This window comes from Vicugna pacos, chromosome 32 (genome assembly GCF_048564905.1).
Source record: "Vicugna pacos chromosome 32, VicPac4, whole genome shotgun sequence".
Lineage (NCBI taxonomy): Eukaryota > Metazoa > Chordata > Mammalia > Artiodactyla > Camelidae > Vicugna > Vicugna pacos.
In genome coordinates, this window is record NC_133018.1 from 12,500,680 (window position 1) to 12,517,013 (window position 16,334).

General features: G+C 44.0%; 2 long non-coding RNA genes across 2 annotated transcripts in view; one reads left to right on the top strand and one right to left on the bottom strand.

The window, feature by feature from the left end:
* LOC140690939 (uncharacterized) overlaps positions 1–16,334 on the bottom strand; it is a 186,324-nt gene that overhangs the window by 157,746 nt on the left and 12,244 nt on the right. The window lies entirely within an intron of this gene.
* LOC140690991 (uncharacterized) lies at positions 6,920–11,686 on the top strand. The gene is made up of 4 exons (XR_012066417.1): positions 6,920–7,229; positions 7,507–7,643; positions 7,785–7,970; positions 11,249–11,686. It is a non-coding gene; the product is annotated as an uncharacterized lncRNA (long non-coding RNA).

Consider the following 16,334-nt stretch of genomic DNA (forward strand, 5'->3'; position numbering starts at 1 on the left):
TCAAGCTCCTTAGGCATCTCCATTCTTTGTGGTCCCTCCACGAGCCACCTCCTGCATGGCAGCTTCAGAATACACAGACATTTTATATGATGGCTCAGAGCTCCAAAGGTGAGTCACCCAAGAGGGAAGGCCAGGCAGAAGCTGAATGTCCTTTTATCACCTAGCCTCAGAAGTTACACAACATCATTTCCTTTGCAAGATACAAGGATCACCGCATTCAAGGCGAGGAAATTAATATCCACCTTCCCATGGGAAGAGTGGCAAAGAATTTGTACACGTTTTAAAACCACAGCAAGCCGCGAACTCTTTTTCAAATAATAGGGGCAGGATTTTGCTTTTCAAGAGGGCTCTCTGCCTCCAGTCAAACTGTTCTACTCTCTATTTTAAAACCACACTCAACATGTACTCTCTCTAATCCTCCATTCACCCTATTATCTCTGCAAGGAATGCCCCCATTTTGCCTCCTTGATCCTACAAGCCCATCTCACCCATAGGCCTCCCCCTTATAAGCTCAGTCTCTTTCTTATGCCAATTATTATTTGTAAAACTTCAATGGCAATTAATCATCCTCTGCTTTGTGACATTTCTTCTATTTCCATCTTGATATTTAGTTTAAATCTTGTAGGACTTAATTTCTCATCTGTGGATACTTAATCTCCTGAGTTGACTTCCCAAGTCTTCATCATAACTACCATCTATTGGGCATTTTCTAAGGGTCTGACCTGGTAATTAGTCCTCTGCCAAAACTCACTAGACTTTTCTGGACAAGAAGCTGGAAACACAGGAATTAGTAATTCATTTTGCTGATAGGAAACTAAGGCCCTGACAGGTTACCTTACCTGGCCAAGTTCACACAGGCTTAGAAGCCGCTAAAGCTAGAACTCAAACTCATTTCTCTGTATTTCAAAGCCTCATTTCTTATCCCCCTTGGTTGACCCATCTCTTACTTCTACCTGAATGTCTTCCATTCAGGCCACACAGAAAACACTGTCAACTTGATTTTAACTTTTATATCTTGATTTGATTTTAATTTCTTTACCGAGGGCCTGGGTACAAAGTGAGACATAAGCTGAGTATAAAGGAATCTCTTAGAACTAAATGAAAGTACACGCACTTAGGAGTTCCGGTTTGATACAGAAAGATGGACTTTAGTTACAAAAATACTGACATATGTTGCAAAGACTTTGGGATTAATCCTTGCGTCTTCCCCTGGTTCCTGAATCTCCTGTACTGCTTGGTCCAAACCCTTTCCAACTGTATTTCCCCAGCCCTCAAAAACAAACACTGCTTTCTTATATATGCTCCAAGCTTCAGCTTTTCAGAGAAGTCTTACAAAGCCTTCAATACTAGATCCGTTCCCCCATTATGCCCTGTTATGGATTGAATTATGTCCCTTAAAATAGGCAGGTTGAAGTCCTAACCCTAGGAACCTGTGAATGTAACTTTATTTGGAAACAGGGTCTTTGCAAATGTAATCAAATTAAGATGAGGTCCTAAGATGGGCCCTAATCCAAGATGACCTGACACCCTTGTAAGATGAGCAGAGGCACCCAGGGAAAATGTGACAACAGAGGCAGAGCTTCCAGTGACCTAGCCAAGGATCATCTACTGCCACCAGAAGCTGGAAGGGAGGATTCTACCATCTAGGCTTCAGAGAAAGGATGGCCCTACTGACACATTGACTTTGGACTTCTGGCCTCTATAATTGTGAGAGAATAAACCTTTGTTTTAAGCCACCCAGTTTGCAGTACTTTGGTATGACAACCAGGAAATGAACGCACACACTATGCTACAGTATGTCTTTGATGGCCATCTGCCAGGTAAGTGTCAACCTCATGAGAGCATCAATCCTGTCTTGCCTGCTACCATACTCTTGGGAAGCACACAGTGGGCCCTCAATGAATAGTCCTCACATGCAACTTGATTGCAAGGTCTTCTACTCCATCGTTGAAAGTGATCAAGACCTGTCACTGTTTATGTTACCCCAGAACCACCATGCAGCCATGGACAGGGCCCATTCTTCTGGAGCCTTCTCTCACTGGGACACACAGCGAGGACTCCATGAATTCAGAAGGGCTTGGAAGCTTGGATCTGCCTCATCTAACTGGCTTAATCCCATCGGGAGTAGGGTACCCTGAGGACCATCATGGCCCTGCCCAATCAGCTCCTCCTCCTCTGAGCAATTAACTAATGGGTGGTTAGAAGTAATGAGACTCCTATCAGATTTGAGCTGCCAATCCTTCCTTGGAAGTCTGAAAACAAAGATTATCTATGATGCAAAGGCCTCAAAATCAGGGGAATAAACCTAAAAGCTCCATGGATTGTATCAAACTCTCTGCCTCAAACTGAAGAATGGATAGGTTCCCGTTTCCACCTCCCAGCATTCTTAGTCTGAACGGTATTCAGCCGCTAACCTCTCTCCTAAATTGCCCATCCAAGACAGACCATTGTTATAATGAAATGCCTCAGCCGGGAATGTTCTTGGTTTCAGCTAAAAGGTTTTCTTTCTGACTGCTGGGCTCACAGGCACTGCCTTGATTTGGGGGAACTTCCCCTCGGCTGTCTTGCAAAGACTTCGACAGTTCTCTATTTTATTTGATTTGCTTCATTTCGGCGTGTGGGTCAGCATGCCCCCATTTTAATGATGATGAAAACTGGAAAAGATGGGGCGGCCCCAAGAAAGGATTAAGGAAAGAGAGCCATCATTTGAATGAGGGAGACACGGGAGCAATGCCTCAGGTTCTAGAAGGTTCTGCATCCTTCTGCCCTCTGGGAGGCAAAGAAAGCTGAAGGGAAGAGGTCAGACCTGGATGTTTGCAGCCTCTGGACCCTCTGGGCCTCACAGTTTAAACTGGGAGTTATAATGGTCATTGCCCAGGACCCATCCCTGGAGGCTCTGACTTTAAAAGAAGTGTTCAAGTTCAAAGCTAAATTCTGAAATGCTGAGTACTCAAACTTAAGGGAGGCTGAGGGCTTGGAGGCCTGGTTAAGACTTGGGGAAGAAAGGGCTTACAGGCCAAATGGCCATTTGGGGTCTCGTTTAGGTGGCATCTCTCTTCCAGCCTCCTGCCCAGGTCTAAAACTGGTGGTCCCGGGACCAAATCTGGACCTCAGACATGCTTTATTTAATCCGCCCAGTGTTTGTTGTTTTTCTATTTTTTAATGCTCTTTTACTGATTGCTCAAGATAAAGAAAATGGGAAATTTCACCCAAAAATGTCCAGCACCACTTGTGGAATCAGAAAATCTAGCCACCTAGGCCGGTGTCTCCCAGTTAGATGAGGAAGGTCCACCCTTGTCCACCTCACTCACTCTGACATGCCTGGCTCTGGTGAGCAGATAGCTGGGGACACTCCGCCCCCAATCACTTAACCCCTAGGCAGCACTGCTGTCTTATTTATTCTACAGTAACAAGTCAAGTCACCCTTTATACAAGACTCTTCACCCCTCCCAGACAGAAAACTTCCCTCCTGGACCTATTATAGGTTTAACTCATTTGGGTATATCTGACTTCAGGGATACCTGCAAGTTATCTGAAATAACTCCAGTCATCCTTCATGATGCAGCACAGATGTCACCTCCTCCATGAAGTCTTCCCTCCAGATTGTTCCTCCTTTCTGCCCCTCCAGGACAGGTTAGGCACCCCTCCTTTGTGCTTCCATTAGCAGTCTGCTTCCCCCACCTATGCTCTTAGTGCCCAACTTCAAAATGCCTGTTTCTTCTCTGTCTCCCCTGCTGGACAGTGAGCTCTGTGCAGGCAGGGGCTGCAAGTGAGTTCTGTAAACTCAGCATGGAGTCTCAAGTCTGGCACCTGAGATTTGTCTGGGAATGCCTGTGAATGATCGGGGGCAGGGAGCAGGAGGAGGCAGGGACAGCATACAGACCATAGTGTGGGTCTGACCCCTCAGAAGGGAGAGAAGGAGATAAGAGAAACAGGCAGGAATTGCCTAAGACTGCAGCTCTGAGGAAGTCTCAGCCACAATGACAAGGGGTGCCCAACAAGGACCACCCAGCAGAGGAGCCCCAAGCCTGGCAGGAGAGGCCTGGCCCTAGCAGCTCAGGCATGTGCAGTCATTGGCTGGGGAGCAGTGCGGGGACAATGTGTCCTCGGTGTGAATAGTGTGCGGGGGTGGGGGGGTGCTGAAGATGGGTCAGCGGGGAGAGGTCAGCCAGCTCTTCCCTCACGGCTGGGAGGCCTGGGTGTCCCAGCCCCACTGCTGCGGCACCTGTTTCATTCATCCTCCCATCAGCACCTGAAGAGCTACTGTTACTATGGTCATCTACCAGAGGATGAAACCGCCTCGGCAAAGTGGGTGACATGGCCCAAGGTCACATGCACAGCTCTTAAAGATGGAACCAGATATCAATACCAAATCAGCTGGCTCCCAATTGCGCGTGCGTGCGTGCGTGTGTAGCCACTCCCCACCCGGGAAATCAGGGATCCCAGCAACCCCGGGAGAAAGACATTGATGGCTCTGAGTGGAGGCTGATGGCCCAAGGCCCACTCACTGCTGTGGGAGGAATGTGAGACTCTGCGCTGGGAGCTAGCTTGTCCATTCCGCAGCGAGGCCAGCAGGCACTCCCAGGACTCCGGGCTTCTCTCAGCAGCCCAGAGGAAGAAGATTCAGAAGCACCAATCCTGGGACTTAGCAGAAGGTGGATTTCCACCAGCTTGCTCCTCAACCCCTGCTCCCTGCCTCCAATAATGATAACACTAGCTAAAGCCTAAATAAGAACTTTTATGTGCAGGAACGGTTGAAGCATTACATCTCTGGACTCCCTTAATCCTCCTGGCAGCCCTGTAGTGAAGGCACCATTTTATTCCTCCGCTTCACAAAGATTGAGGCACAGAGAGGGCAAGATGCCAACCCAAGGCCACAGCTCATAAGTGGCAAAGCTGACATGAAGCCCATTAGGCCCTACTCTGAAAGGCTCTGCTACCTTCAGCAAAGCAAATACAGTGAATGTATCTGACATACGTATGGTGTGAACACCAGCATCTTTGGAAAATGGTGGTTTATGGAACTATAAAAGATAGATGTTGTTCAAAAGCAGAAGCTTCGGAAAGATGCAGTCCTCGGCACAACCCTCTGGCCAGCCGCCAGCCTGGCCTCCGCTCAGGGCAGGTGGCTGGGGCAGGATGGGGCGGGAGGGCGCCGGGCGGTTGGGGCGCGGGGCCAGGGCGCGCGGCCGAGCGGCGGTCACCGGCCTGCGTGCGAAGGCGAGGCCGCACCCCCGCGCCCCTGCTCGCGGTGCCTGCCGCCGCCACCCGCCCGCTGCCCGGCCGGCCACGGAGCTGCCGCCGCAGACTCGGCGGCGCCAGCGCACCTGCAATAAGGCCCCGCCGCCGCCGCCTCGCGCCCAAGGCCGCCCGCCCGCTTGCCGCTGATAAGACGCGGGGAGGGGGGGCGCGGGGCTCAGGGGAGGTGCCGGCCCTTTCCACGGTCGCGCTCCCCGCGGTGTCTCTCCCCAAAGTCATTGCCTTGCTCATCTCTTTCTCCTGTCTGTGCCCCTCTGCTCCGTCTCAGTCTCCTCTGCCCCCGCCCCACCATGTGCGTGTGGGTGTGGGTTCCAGTCTCTTTCTCCCCCTAGAACTGTCTCTGATCACTCCCAGCTCTGTCTCACGCTCCCCTCTCTGTGTCTCTCTACTCTTACTGTCTGATCCTCTCCATCTCTCTTTGTTACCCTCTTTCTCTTCTTTGGTTTCTCTCAGCGCTGAATCACTCCATCCCTCTTTTCTCTTTCTCTCCTCTTTCCCTCTCTCCCTGTGGCCTCTTCACTTTCTCTCTCCTTACCTTGCTCTCTTAATCAGTCCCCTCCTCTTCCCTCTGTCATCCCCCCAGTGTCTCTCTGATCGCCCTCCTCATCTCCTTTACCTGTTTCTGAGTCACCCCTGCTCCCCATTCTCTCTCATCCTCTTTCCTTTATCTGCCATCTCATTCCTTTTCTCTCTCTGTATTGCCTGGTCCCGTGCCCCCATACCCAGGCCTCTCCCCGCCCCATTCTCAGGGTCCCTCTCCCTTCTCTCTCTCCTTTGCACCAGTGCCTGCCCACCTGCCCGCCTGCCTGCAGGAGCTAGACCTTCAGAGCCAGCTGGGGCAGAACAGCTGGACCCCAGGCGGGCTGGGCTCAGCAGGTGTCCTGACATCAGTGGGCAGGGCTGTGCTCACCTGGGCGCCTTTCATCTGAGGCTCTCCACACACTTCACAAACAGTCATTAAGGCCAGTCTGGGGGCAGGTCAGGGAGTATCACAGCCTGGGCTGTTTGGTTATCTTCATTATTAATACAGCCCCCCCTCCCTTAAATGAGTTTAGTGCTGGGGACAGAATCCCGGCTGACGCCCAAGAGATTAAGGTCTCTCTGGGTTGCACAGGACAAAGATGACAAACTGATAGAGTAGGGACATGAGATTCTGCTGCTTCCTTCCTGCAGTGTGGGTCTCTGCTGGGAGCTTAGGGGCTGCTGGTTCTGAGAGCGCTCCTGGAGTCAAGAGAGGAGGCTGGATTTCTCAGAATGGGTCCTGGCCCCAGTGGTCTACCAGGCAGGTACTCCTACCTCCCCGGAAGAGGCAAGCAGAGATCCCAGTGAAACCACAGCCTCTTTGCTCTTGGCTAAATCAGTAAGAGTGGCAGGGAGACCAGAATTCAGGCTTCAATTCGGTATTCATTTTTCTGATCAGGCGGTACATCTAAACATTACTTGCAAGTAAACAGCTAGAGGCCTCAGAAGCTACAGGCATAGGCAACTCAGGAAATGGATCCAGGGCAAAGCCTCTGGGCAGAGAAGGCCATGCCAAAAGCATATTAAGAGGCAGCAAAAACTCTGCCTTACGAAGGCAATTTAAATCCACATTCAGGACAATTTTCCCAACATTTTTCCCCCAAAAGGGAAATTACTCTGATGGCTCTGGTGGTGGCAGTCAAAACGATTGCTTATTGTTTAAGCACGTATCTGCCCGTAAATAAAGTCAGAATGGGGCGGATAGTGATACTAACAAAATGTTATGGCCATTTCAGTTCTTTCGTTCTTTCCATCAGCTCTGCCTCCAGTATCAAAAGGTACTGGTATAATACTGTTACTGAAAAGCCTTCACTGTGTGACCTCAGGCAAGATATTTAGCCTCTCTGAGCCTCCTCCATAAAATAAGATGTAAAGATTGCTTCGGCTCCTCTGGCGAGGACTTTTCTGTCTCCTGACCTTACACACATTTCTCCCAGGAAAGACTTGAAGTAAGTACCTATTCCAGGGTTGCAGGCCACACTCCCTGTTCTAAATCCCTGTTTTGTTTTGTTTTTGTTTTTTAGCTGTGGAAAGGGATTTTTTTTTCAAACAGACAAATCTAGTTAAATGGCATGACATTTTATTTCAAAGGATCTATTCTCAGTGTGAAAATGGTCTTGAAATCTGCTGTAATTTCACTGTGGTAGCAAATACTACATTCTATGGTGAGGAGATGAAAGATGTAAAGATTTTTTTCTTAAAAGAACTTTACCTTATCATTTGCAGATATTTTAAAAGATTCTGAATAGCATCACTTCCACATCATTGGAAAGAACTTCACCCTCACCGCTTTAGCAACAGTTCAGCTGATATAGTAAAATAAACAAAACGCCAATTGTAGCATCTAGCTGCTGGGTGCACAGGTACTGACTGTAAAATTCTTTCCTTTTTTCTGTTTGCTTGAACATAAATTCTAGTAACAAAAGCACAGAATGTCAACCAGCACCTCTCTCGTTCTTCCGAGAGACGATTTAGTTTGTAAACCAAACTTCGTGTCGTTACAGATCAGGGTCTAGCTAAAACTGAGTTACATGAGGAATCTGGATGTTTAATGGCTCTTTTTGGGGAAGAAGAAATGCCGCCTGCTTGGCAGCCCAAAGCTATCCTGGAGGAGCCACAGAAAAGGCCTGAAGACAGAGAAATCTGAAATCTGATTACACGTGGGCCACTGACTCACACTCAAACCTTGGGTAAGTATGTTACCTAGTCTTCCATCTGTGAGATGGGAATGATAACGCAGGGCTGTTGGGACAAGCAAGCAGATAACTTCCAGAAAGCCCTTTGAGCTTCTTGGAAATAGCACTTGAGATATGATTAGGCGCCTGCGTGCTGCAGAGAAGTGTGCCCGGTGGCAAGTGGAAGGATCAGTTTGGGCTGACGTGATCATCCAGCTATAAACAGAACTTTTCAATTCCTCTACCAGGTGTCCTTCATCTCCCTCCCCACGATCCCATCACCAACACCAGCCCCACCACTGACACCAATCCCAACACAGTCTTGATCACTGTGCCATCTCTGGGAGCTCCTCTCCTCCCTCATTCCAACCTCCACACTCCTGCTCATGTCATTCTCCACAGCAGGAAATGCCCCCTCCTCCTAAAACCAGTGCTCTCTCAGCCCTGTCATTTCTTACAGCAGAAATGTCAGTAAGAGCCTCTAATTACTCTTATAGCTGCCTCCATATTATCTGATCGGCCCTTTGCTAAGTGCTTGAAAATCATCATGTCATTTCATCCTCACTCTTACTCTCTCCCTTTGTCAGGTATTTCTAAGATGAATAGCTACCAACTCTGAAAAAAACTTTTCCCGACTTATTCCGTTAAGATACAACTCCTGCCAGGTGATTTCCATAAACAATGTCATGGAGTCCTCACCTTAGCCAGGCAAGATAGGACTTCCTGTCCCCACTCCACAGACGGTTCCCCTTTCAGGATTCTTATGCTGCTCCCCTCCCTCTACTTCAGTACATTTTCCTTGACTTTGTCACAGAGCTGTTTTGTCAGTTTTTCTAGTATTTCAAGAGTGTGTAGATACCTGTGAGGCATGTATTAGGTTAGTCTAGCTGCTGTAACAAACAACACTCTCAAGTCTTAGTGGTTTATCACTATGAAGGATTGACTCTCTATGATACTAAGTACAGTGAAAGTCAGCAGAGGGCTCTGTTCCATACAGTCATTCAGAGATCCGGCTCCTTCCATTTGGTAGCTCTGCCCTTCTCTATGTCCTTGGAGTCGTCTTAATTTGGCAAGTGGATGGGGAAACAGAGCATAGTGGATGGCCTAGGGATTGGGACTATGACTAATGCCCACCTTCTAACAGACATAACTTAGCCACATGTTCTTACCCAACCTGTGGAGACACTGGGAAATGTAGGGTAGCTAGTGCCCAGGAGGGGGAAAAAAAGAGGAATTTGGTGAATTCGCTGTCACAAACTATTAGGAATACATAGATAGAGCAAAGAAACATTCTTCTTCTGGAACAATTCCGAAGTTAAGCATTTTCAGAGCTGTGCAACTCATCCCTGGCCCTAAGTAACCTCTCTACATTATGCCAGCTGGGATTTCCAACCCCTTGAATAAAAATAATAAAAATAAAAATAAAAATTAAAATTAAAAAAAATACCTACTTTGGAAGCATTGATGCTCTGCTAATAGAATTTCTTCAAGACAACAATAAGAAGTCGGACCACTTCCAAGTGTCAAGCCTATCAGTGACTCCCTAAGAGAAACGTCTCCTCTTGGCATGTTACACCCACCCTTTGGGACATGGCCCTGGCTCACCTTCCTCATCCCATCTTCTGTCACTGCCATTGCCAGGGGCTGTTGCAGTTCCTTGAACATGCTAGGCTTTTTCTCATCCCCAGGTGCTCACATCTGCAGTTCCCTCTGCTTGGAATGCCCCTCACCATCCCTGCCAATAGCTCAGAGCAAACTCCTCTTCAGTTCAAAAGCCACTATTTGTTGAAAGTTTTCCCAAATGCCAGCATAGGATCCTACAAGATGCATGACATTGCTTACAGCTATAGGTTTGCATCTTCTTCCAATAGTGATGCCATACTCCCACCTCTGACTGGCAGACATAACCTCTTGGACAATACAATCTGAGAGAGGGAGGCTAGGCTAGTGGAAATAGCAATCTGTGGTCCTTCAAACTGGCTGGCCTCTCTCCACCTACTAGTGCCAGTCATCCCTATCCTTTGCTGACCCAAAACAGCCACTTTCCACTTCTTCCCTTTTGTAAGAGCCCAGTTTTTCTTTCCTTGTCCAGTGGCCCCACCTAGGTTGACTGAGAAAACCCTGATTGGTCAAAGCTAATCATGTGACTTTCCCCCATTCCCTGGCTGGTGATTGGTTGAAGAGAGAACATGTGACCTTATGAGGGGACATATGCTGGGAGCTACTTGGAAAAGTTTATAAGGAGATATAATGAAGAAACAGACCTTTGTCTGCCTTTATTAGCCATTGGTGTGTGAGAAAGTTGCCTGAAACAGTAGGGGCAACAGGAGCAGAACCAACCTAGGAAGGCTAGCAAAGGAAAAGACAGAAGGAATGTCCATCTTCAGTGATGATGGTGAGGTGCTGAATTGTTCAACCCTGGTGCTATCCTAACTGCACATTTGACCTGTGAGATTATAAAGACCCCTTTGTCTTCACCTGTTGCATCTTGGCTTCTCGTTACTTGAAGTCAATAGCGTTCTAATAGGTGACAATGTAATTTATCATCCAAACAGGAATGCTTTTGAGGAGTGCAAGGAACTACTATTAATTACACTGAGACAACAATCATGAACTGAGACTAAAACAAGCCAAGTGGGAAGTATATTTATCTTTAAGCTAAATTAGATATATCCAAGTTCAAATTCAAGTTTATATACCTTTTGGACATAAATTTTTATTTCCTCATCTGCAAAATAGGAATGATATTACCTACTCTGGATCACTGGTGTGATAAATAAGAAGGGATGTGAAGTACGTCCAACAGAGTTTAACAGGTGGCAGGAAGTTGTCCTTCCTACATACTAAGGGGAATACTGGTCTGCCTATTCTGTTTATTTCCCTTACTCACCTTCAACTGTTGCCCTGCTGAGACTTCAGGTTCAATTATACAGAATCACAAGAAGAGAGAATAGGAATAAATAAAAAGGGTCCACAGGTTTTGTGTCCGTTTCAGTGTCCAAGAGATACAAATAAAGAGCTTGAGTTATTGGGAAATGATTTTTTGGTTGTCCGTGTTTTATTAGCAGTGATGGGGGACCTGAGCCTGAACCATGAGGCTCATGGATGCCCTGCAGTAATTAGTGAGTGAATGAATGAATAAATGAATGAGTAAATGCCTTACTTGGACCAACAACCAGGCAAGAGTCTATCTACCAAGAATATGGCTAGCCTAAGATCTGAAAAGAAATCTGTTTAGAGCAATGTGTTTTATGTACCCTAAATTCCATTTTTCTTTTTCTTTGTCTTTTCAGTAGCTGTGCCTTTATGCTGGACATGCTGTGCCCTCTTGTTTTCCATGTGCTAGTTAGACAGTAACTTCAAGGATAAAGTCAGTCACACCTATGAGCCAAATCTTAAAGAGACCTCTGTGTTTATAGTGTGCTACAGGGAAGAAAATCTGATGTAATTAAAGGCATCTTACAGTGCCTCTGTCAATCAACATTCAGTGTGCCCCTAGAAGGGCTCAGGCCCTGTTACCCCATTCAGAGGTATCTGATTTTTAAAGAGGAAAGGGAAAGGCAATACTTAATCTAAACTAATCAATTTTAATGCTCTGCCAAGCCCCCAAAGGGAAACATTTGGAACCTCTCTGAGTCCTCATCATCCCACTGAATGTTCTGTCTATCCCTGTCATACAGTTTGACAAGTCATGAAAGAAAACTGGTAGATGATGATGTGTTAAAAATAAAGAAGTCAAATGACAGCCGGCCTCTTGATCAGCCATATTGAAATTATTTTCGTATTTAATATGCTTTTTTCCTTATGATTAAAGAAATAACATAGAAGACTTTGGGTAACATAGAAAAGTGCAAGGAAAGAAAATAGAAGTCACAAGTCAGAGAATTACTGTCACTATATTTTCCATCCTTACACTCTTTCTCTTGGTGTGTGGATACAGATGTATTTTGGTTTTTGGCAAAGGTATATTGTGTACTGCATATTCTTCTATAATTTAAAAAGTTTTATCTATCATTAATATTTCCTTCTTTAAGACCATGGTTTTAATTACTATATATAGTTGCCCTTTGTATAGTGTTACAGAATTTATTGCTGATGAGCTAATTTCCCTATCGTGTTGTTATGATCGTCTTTGTGTATCTATCTTGGTGACATCTCTGCCTATCTGTCTATCATCTGACTATCCCCACCACCTCAATAATTGTCACTCTATTTTTTTCCCATTTGATAGGCAAAACATAGTATCTTATTCTTTTAATTTGCATTGATTTTATTATAATGCAATTGAATAGTTTTTCACAGTTGTAATGCGCCATTTATATTTCTTCTTTGGAAATTGATCATGCATATCCCCAGCCTGTTTATACATTTATCTTCTTATTCACTTAAAATAATTCTTCACATAATAAAATCAATAATCATTTTATTCCTATAATGTATATTTTCTGCTAGTCATCTTTTGATTTTTATGGTATGTTTTGGTTTTCATTTTTATTTGGTATATCACTTATAGTTTTGCCTTTTATTTTTTTACCTTCAAAAGTCAGATTTATTGAGCTATAATTTGCATTCAGAAAAATTTGCCCTTTTTACTGTACAATTTTATGATGTCTCCCTTTTAATGACTAAAAGGAAGGAAAAAAGCTCCTCCATCCAGGGTTCAGATACAAGTTTATCATTATTTCTTTCTAATTCTTTTATAGTCTTACTGTCGACAGGTGACTCAATCTACTTAATTAATTTTGCCACATGACATAAGGTTAGTGTTTGACATTATTTTATCAAATAATTTGCCATATGTCACAGCATCATTTTTCACTTAATGGTCATTTCTCCATTGATTTGAACTTCCACCTTTATCATGGGTTATATTTTTATCTATGATTAGGTGTATTTAGGGATTTTATATCTAATTCCATGTATCTAAGTGTTTATTTTGCATTAGGCCCAAACTGTTTGAATTATTATAGCTTTATTATATGTTTTAGATTTGGTAGTGTAAGACCTCTCTTATTTCTCACATAAAAATTTATGGCTACTCTCACCTAATTTTAACTTTGAGATCACTTTTACTTAACTTTGATGAGTTCTTTTAAACACCCTTTGGGGGGGAATTTTATTAGGTTAATCTAAAAAACTAGAGAAGGTTTTGGTTCTTTTGTAAAAAAAAAAGTATTGGGAGTTTGAGATTTGTAGATACGAACTACTATATAGAAAATAGATAAACAACAAGTTTATACTGTATAGCACAGGAAACTATATTCAATATCTTGTAGTCACCTATAATGAAAAAGAATATGAAAACAAATATATGTATGTATATGTATGACTGGAACATTGTGCTGTACACCAGAAATTGACTCAATGTTGTAAACTGACTATACTTCAATAAAAATAAGAATGAAAAAAAAAAAGAAATGCTCTGATTATTTCTTAAAATTTTCCATTGATTCAATCATGTCACCTGTAAATAATTACATTTTTATCTCTCTCTTTCTAGTTTATCTTCCTCTTACCTGGTTTTTCTGCTTTATTGCATTGGCTGAAACTTCTTAAAAATGATTAAGTTAAGGGTCGTACAGGATTCCTTGTTCCTGACTTTAATGGGAAGGCCTCCATTATGAATGAGGTTGTTAGTGATTTGAAAAAAGATAAGCATAAGATTTGTTAGAGGAGCATACGCCTACGTTTAGTAATGAATCTTGGTTGTCATTTTTATTTTAAATCACACAGACTTTGTATTTATTGAATATCTTTTGACCTATACAAAAATAATCCTGTTGGACCATCTTATATTTCTGGTATAGACCCTACTTAACCATGATGGTTATTCTTCTAGTTTTGGATTTCCAATTGTCCTTTGGAGGGAACTTGGAGGGTTCCAGGGAGCACCCCAGGGAATATGTGGGCATGGGTTTAGGAAACAAGTAGGGAAGAAAGAAGGAGAGGTTGGGGTTTAGAGAGAGAGACCCAGCAGGTGCTGCCCACACCACCCTTGCTGCAGGAAATGAAGACCTCACAAATGATTTTACTTTAGCAAAGCTTCTTAAGCAGACAGGCAAATAAATAAAAATACTACTTTTACATACCATTTGATTTAACTTCAATGTTTCTTTGTCTATGTCCTCTTTTATATTCACAAGTGAACGTGGCCTGTGGTTTCTTGTTTTAGTGCTGAATTGGTGTATTCTTCCCCATTACCTATGGGATAGGTTTAGAATGACCAGCTTGTCCCCAGTTTCCCCCAGACTTTCCAGATTTTAGGAATAAAAGTCCTGCATCCCAGGAAACCACTCATTCCCAGGGAAACCAGGACAGTTGGTCACCTTGGCAGTTTACAGGGAACGAAAATTTATTATCTCTTGAGTGTGGAATACAACTCACTGGAAAATTCCTTTTGACCCAGAACTCTGTATTCTAGAGATGACTTGTTGACAACTTTGCAAATGTTTTTCCTGGTTTTCATACATACAGAGAGACACATACACTGTACATATATATTAATTTTTAGTGCAATCATTAATATTTCCCTAGAATATTCTCCATGTCACTAAGATTTTCTAAAATGATTAATAGAGAACATGGTTTCTCAACCTGGGGTGATTTTGCCCCCAGGGGACATCTGGTAATATGCAGAGACATTTTGGGGTGGTTATAACTTGGGGGCAGGGGGCGATACTGGCACCTAGTGGGTGGAGGCCAGAGATGCCGCTAAACATCCTGAAATGCCCAGCACAGCCTGCATAGCAAAGAATCATCCAACCCAATAGTGACAAAAATGAAAAGTCTTGACACCGAGTTACATATAGCACTCTTTTATAACTCTAAATATCCCCTTTATAACTTCATATCTTGTTTCTCATTGCTAACTTGGGATATTTAAGTTTCCTCATTTCCTTTTCTTCTTTAAAGTCTTCAATAACTTGTCCTCTTAAAATATGTTTCTTTCTCAAAGAACAACCTCTTAAATTTACTAATCAAACACTGGTCATTTTTCAATCCTTACTTCTTGATTTTATGTTAACCGCTTCTTTTCTGCATTTGCTTGGTTTGTTTTGATGTTCTTTTTCTAACTTCTCTCATAGAAAGCTATTAGGTGTGAATCAACAGGACCCATTCATGGCTGACATTCAGGGGCACACACTGTGGCTTGACATCATTTTAACTGTCAAAGTCATGCCAAAGTGGGGAGGGAAGTGGTTGGAAACGTACATTACGATCTATTTTCCAGCAGAAGTCCTGACTCCAACAGCTGAATTGATTCAACTGACTATGTTTTAATTAAGCACACTCATGTCCACAGTTACAGGATTGTCTTTCAAAATAGACAAAACTTGGTATTTAAAAAAAAAGATTCATAAGGAGACCCAAGTTATACAGTGTATAAGGCAAGTGGCTGAAAGAAACAAGGTAAGATTAAAAAGCTGGAACAAGTGGAAGGAGGAATGGGATCCAAAAAAAGCACCAAAAATGGATGGAAATAATGGTAATAGTTGAAAAGGTGGTGAGAAGGAAGACAGATGGCAACAAAGATAAGTATTAGGATTGAAAAAGAAGGCGAAGCATAATCATGATTCCCCTCCCAGCACCCCCCAAGATAGAGATCATCATTCCTGTTTTATAGATAAGGGCATGGGGAGGTTCAGGAAGAGCAGATAACTTGCCCAAAGTCACAGGGCTCCAAGAGGCAAGCCCATGTGTTTTTCTGATTCCAGAAGCCCCATGCTACATTTCCTCACAAATTACCCCTCGCAGGTAAGAACTAGTCTAAGAATCTCACTACAAAGCAGTTTTTCCAACGTCCTCTGCCTCACGCACTTCCGCCCGAAGGAAAACACCCACAACTGAGAACTCAGCTAAGCTGGGAAAAGTTCACATAAGGAACATAAATCTCTAGTTTACAAGAGCAAGGAAAATCCCCCTTGGGAAGGTTCTGGAGACGACTCAAAACGACAAAGTCTGGGAATTTAGAAAGAAAGGCTAAAATGGGTTTGACAATGATCCTCCTGAGTGTCACCTCCTGGAGGCTCTCACATCCATGGAGATTGATGGCAAGGATTATTCGATCATGGGATGGTTGCCAAATGCCCAGTGGGGCAGTGAGGGTGGAGCAAGGGATTAATGTTCCTTATACGAGGTATATGCATCCAGGATTTTGTAGCTTTGCCTCTGCTTAGATTTGCCTGTGAAACTTCTTTGATTCAACTCAACAAAGTTGACAGACCCAGATGTTAAAGATGTAGAGATCAGAAAGAATCAGCATGTGGGCAGAGAACTCACAATCGGGTAGAGGAGGCAGATTCATGAGCAATAACCACAACAATGTTCTCCCTAAGTAAGCTGCTGTTGCCAAAGAAGAGTTGAGATTAGGTGGGCGGA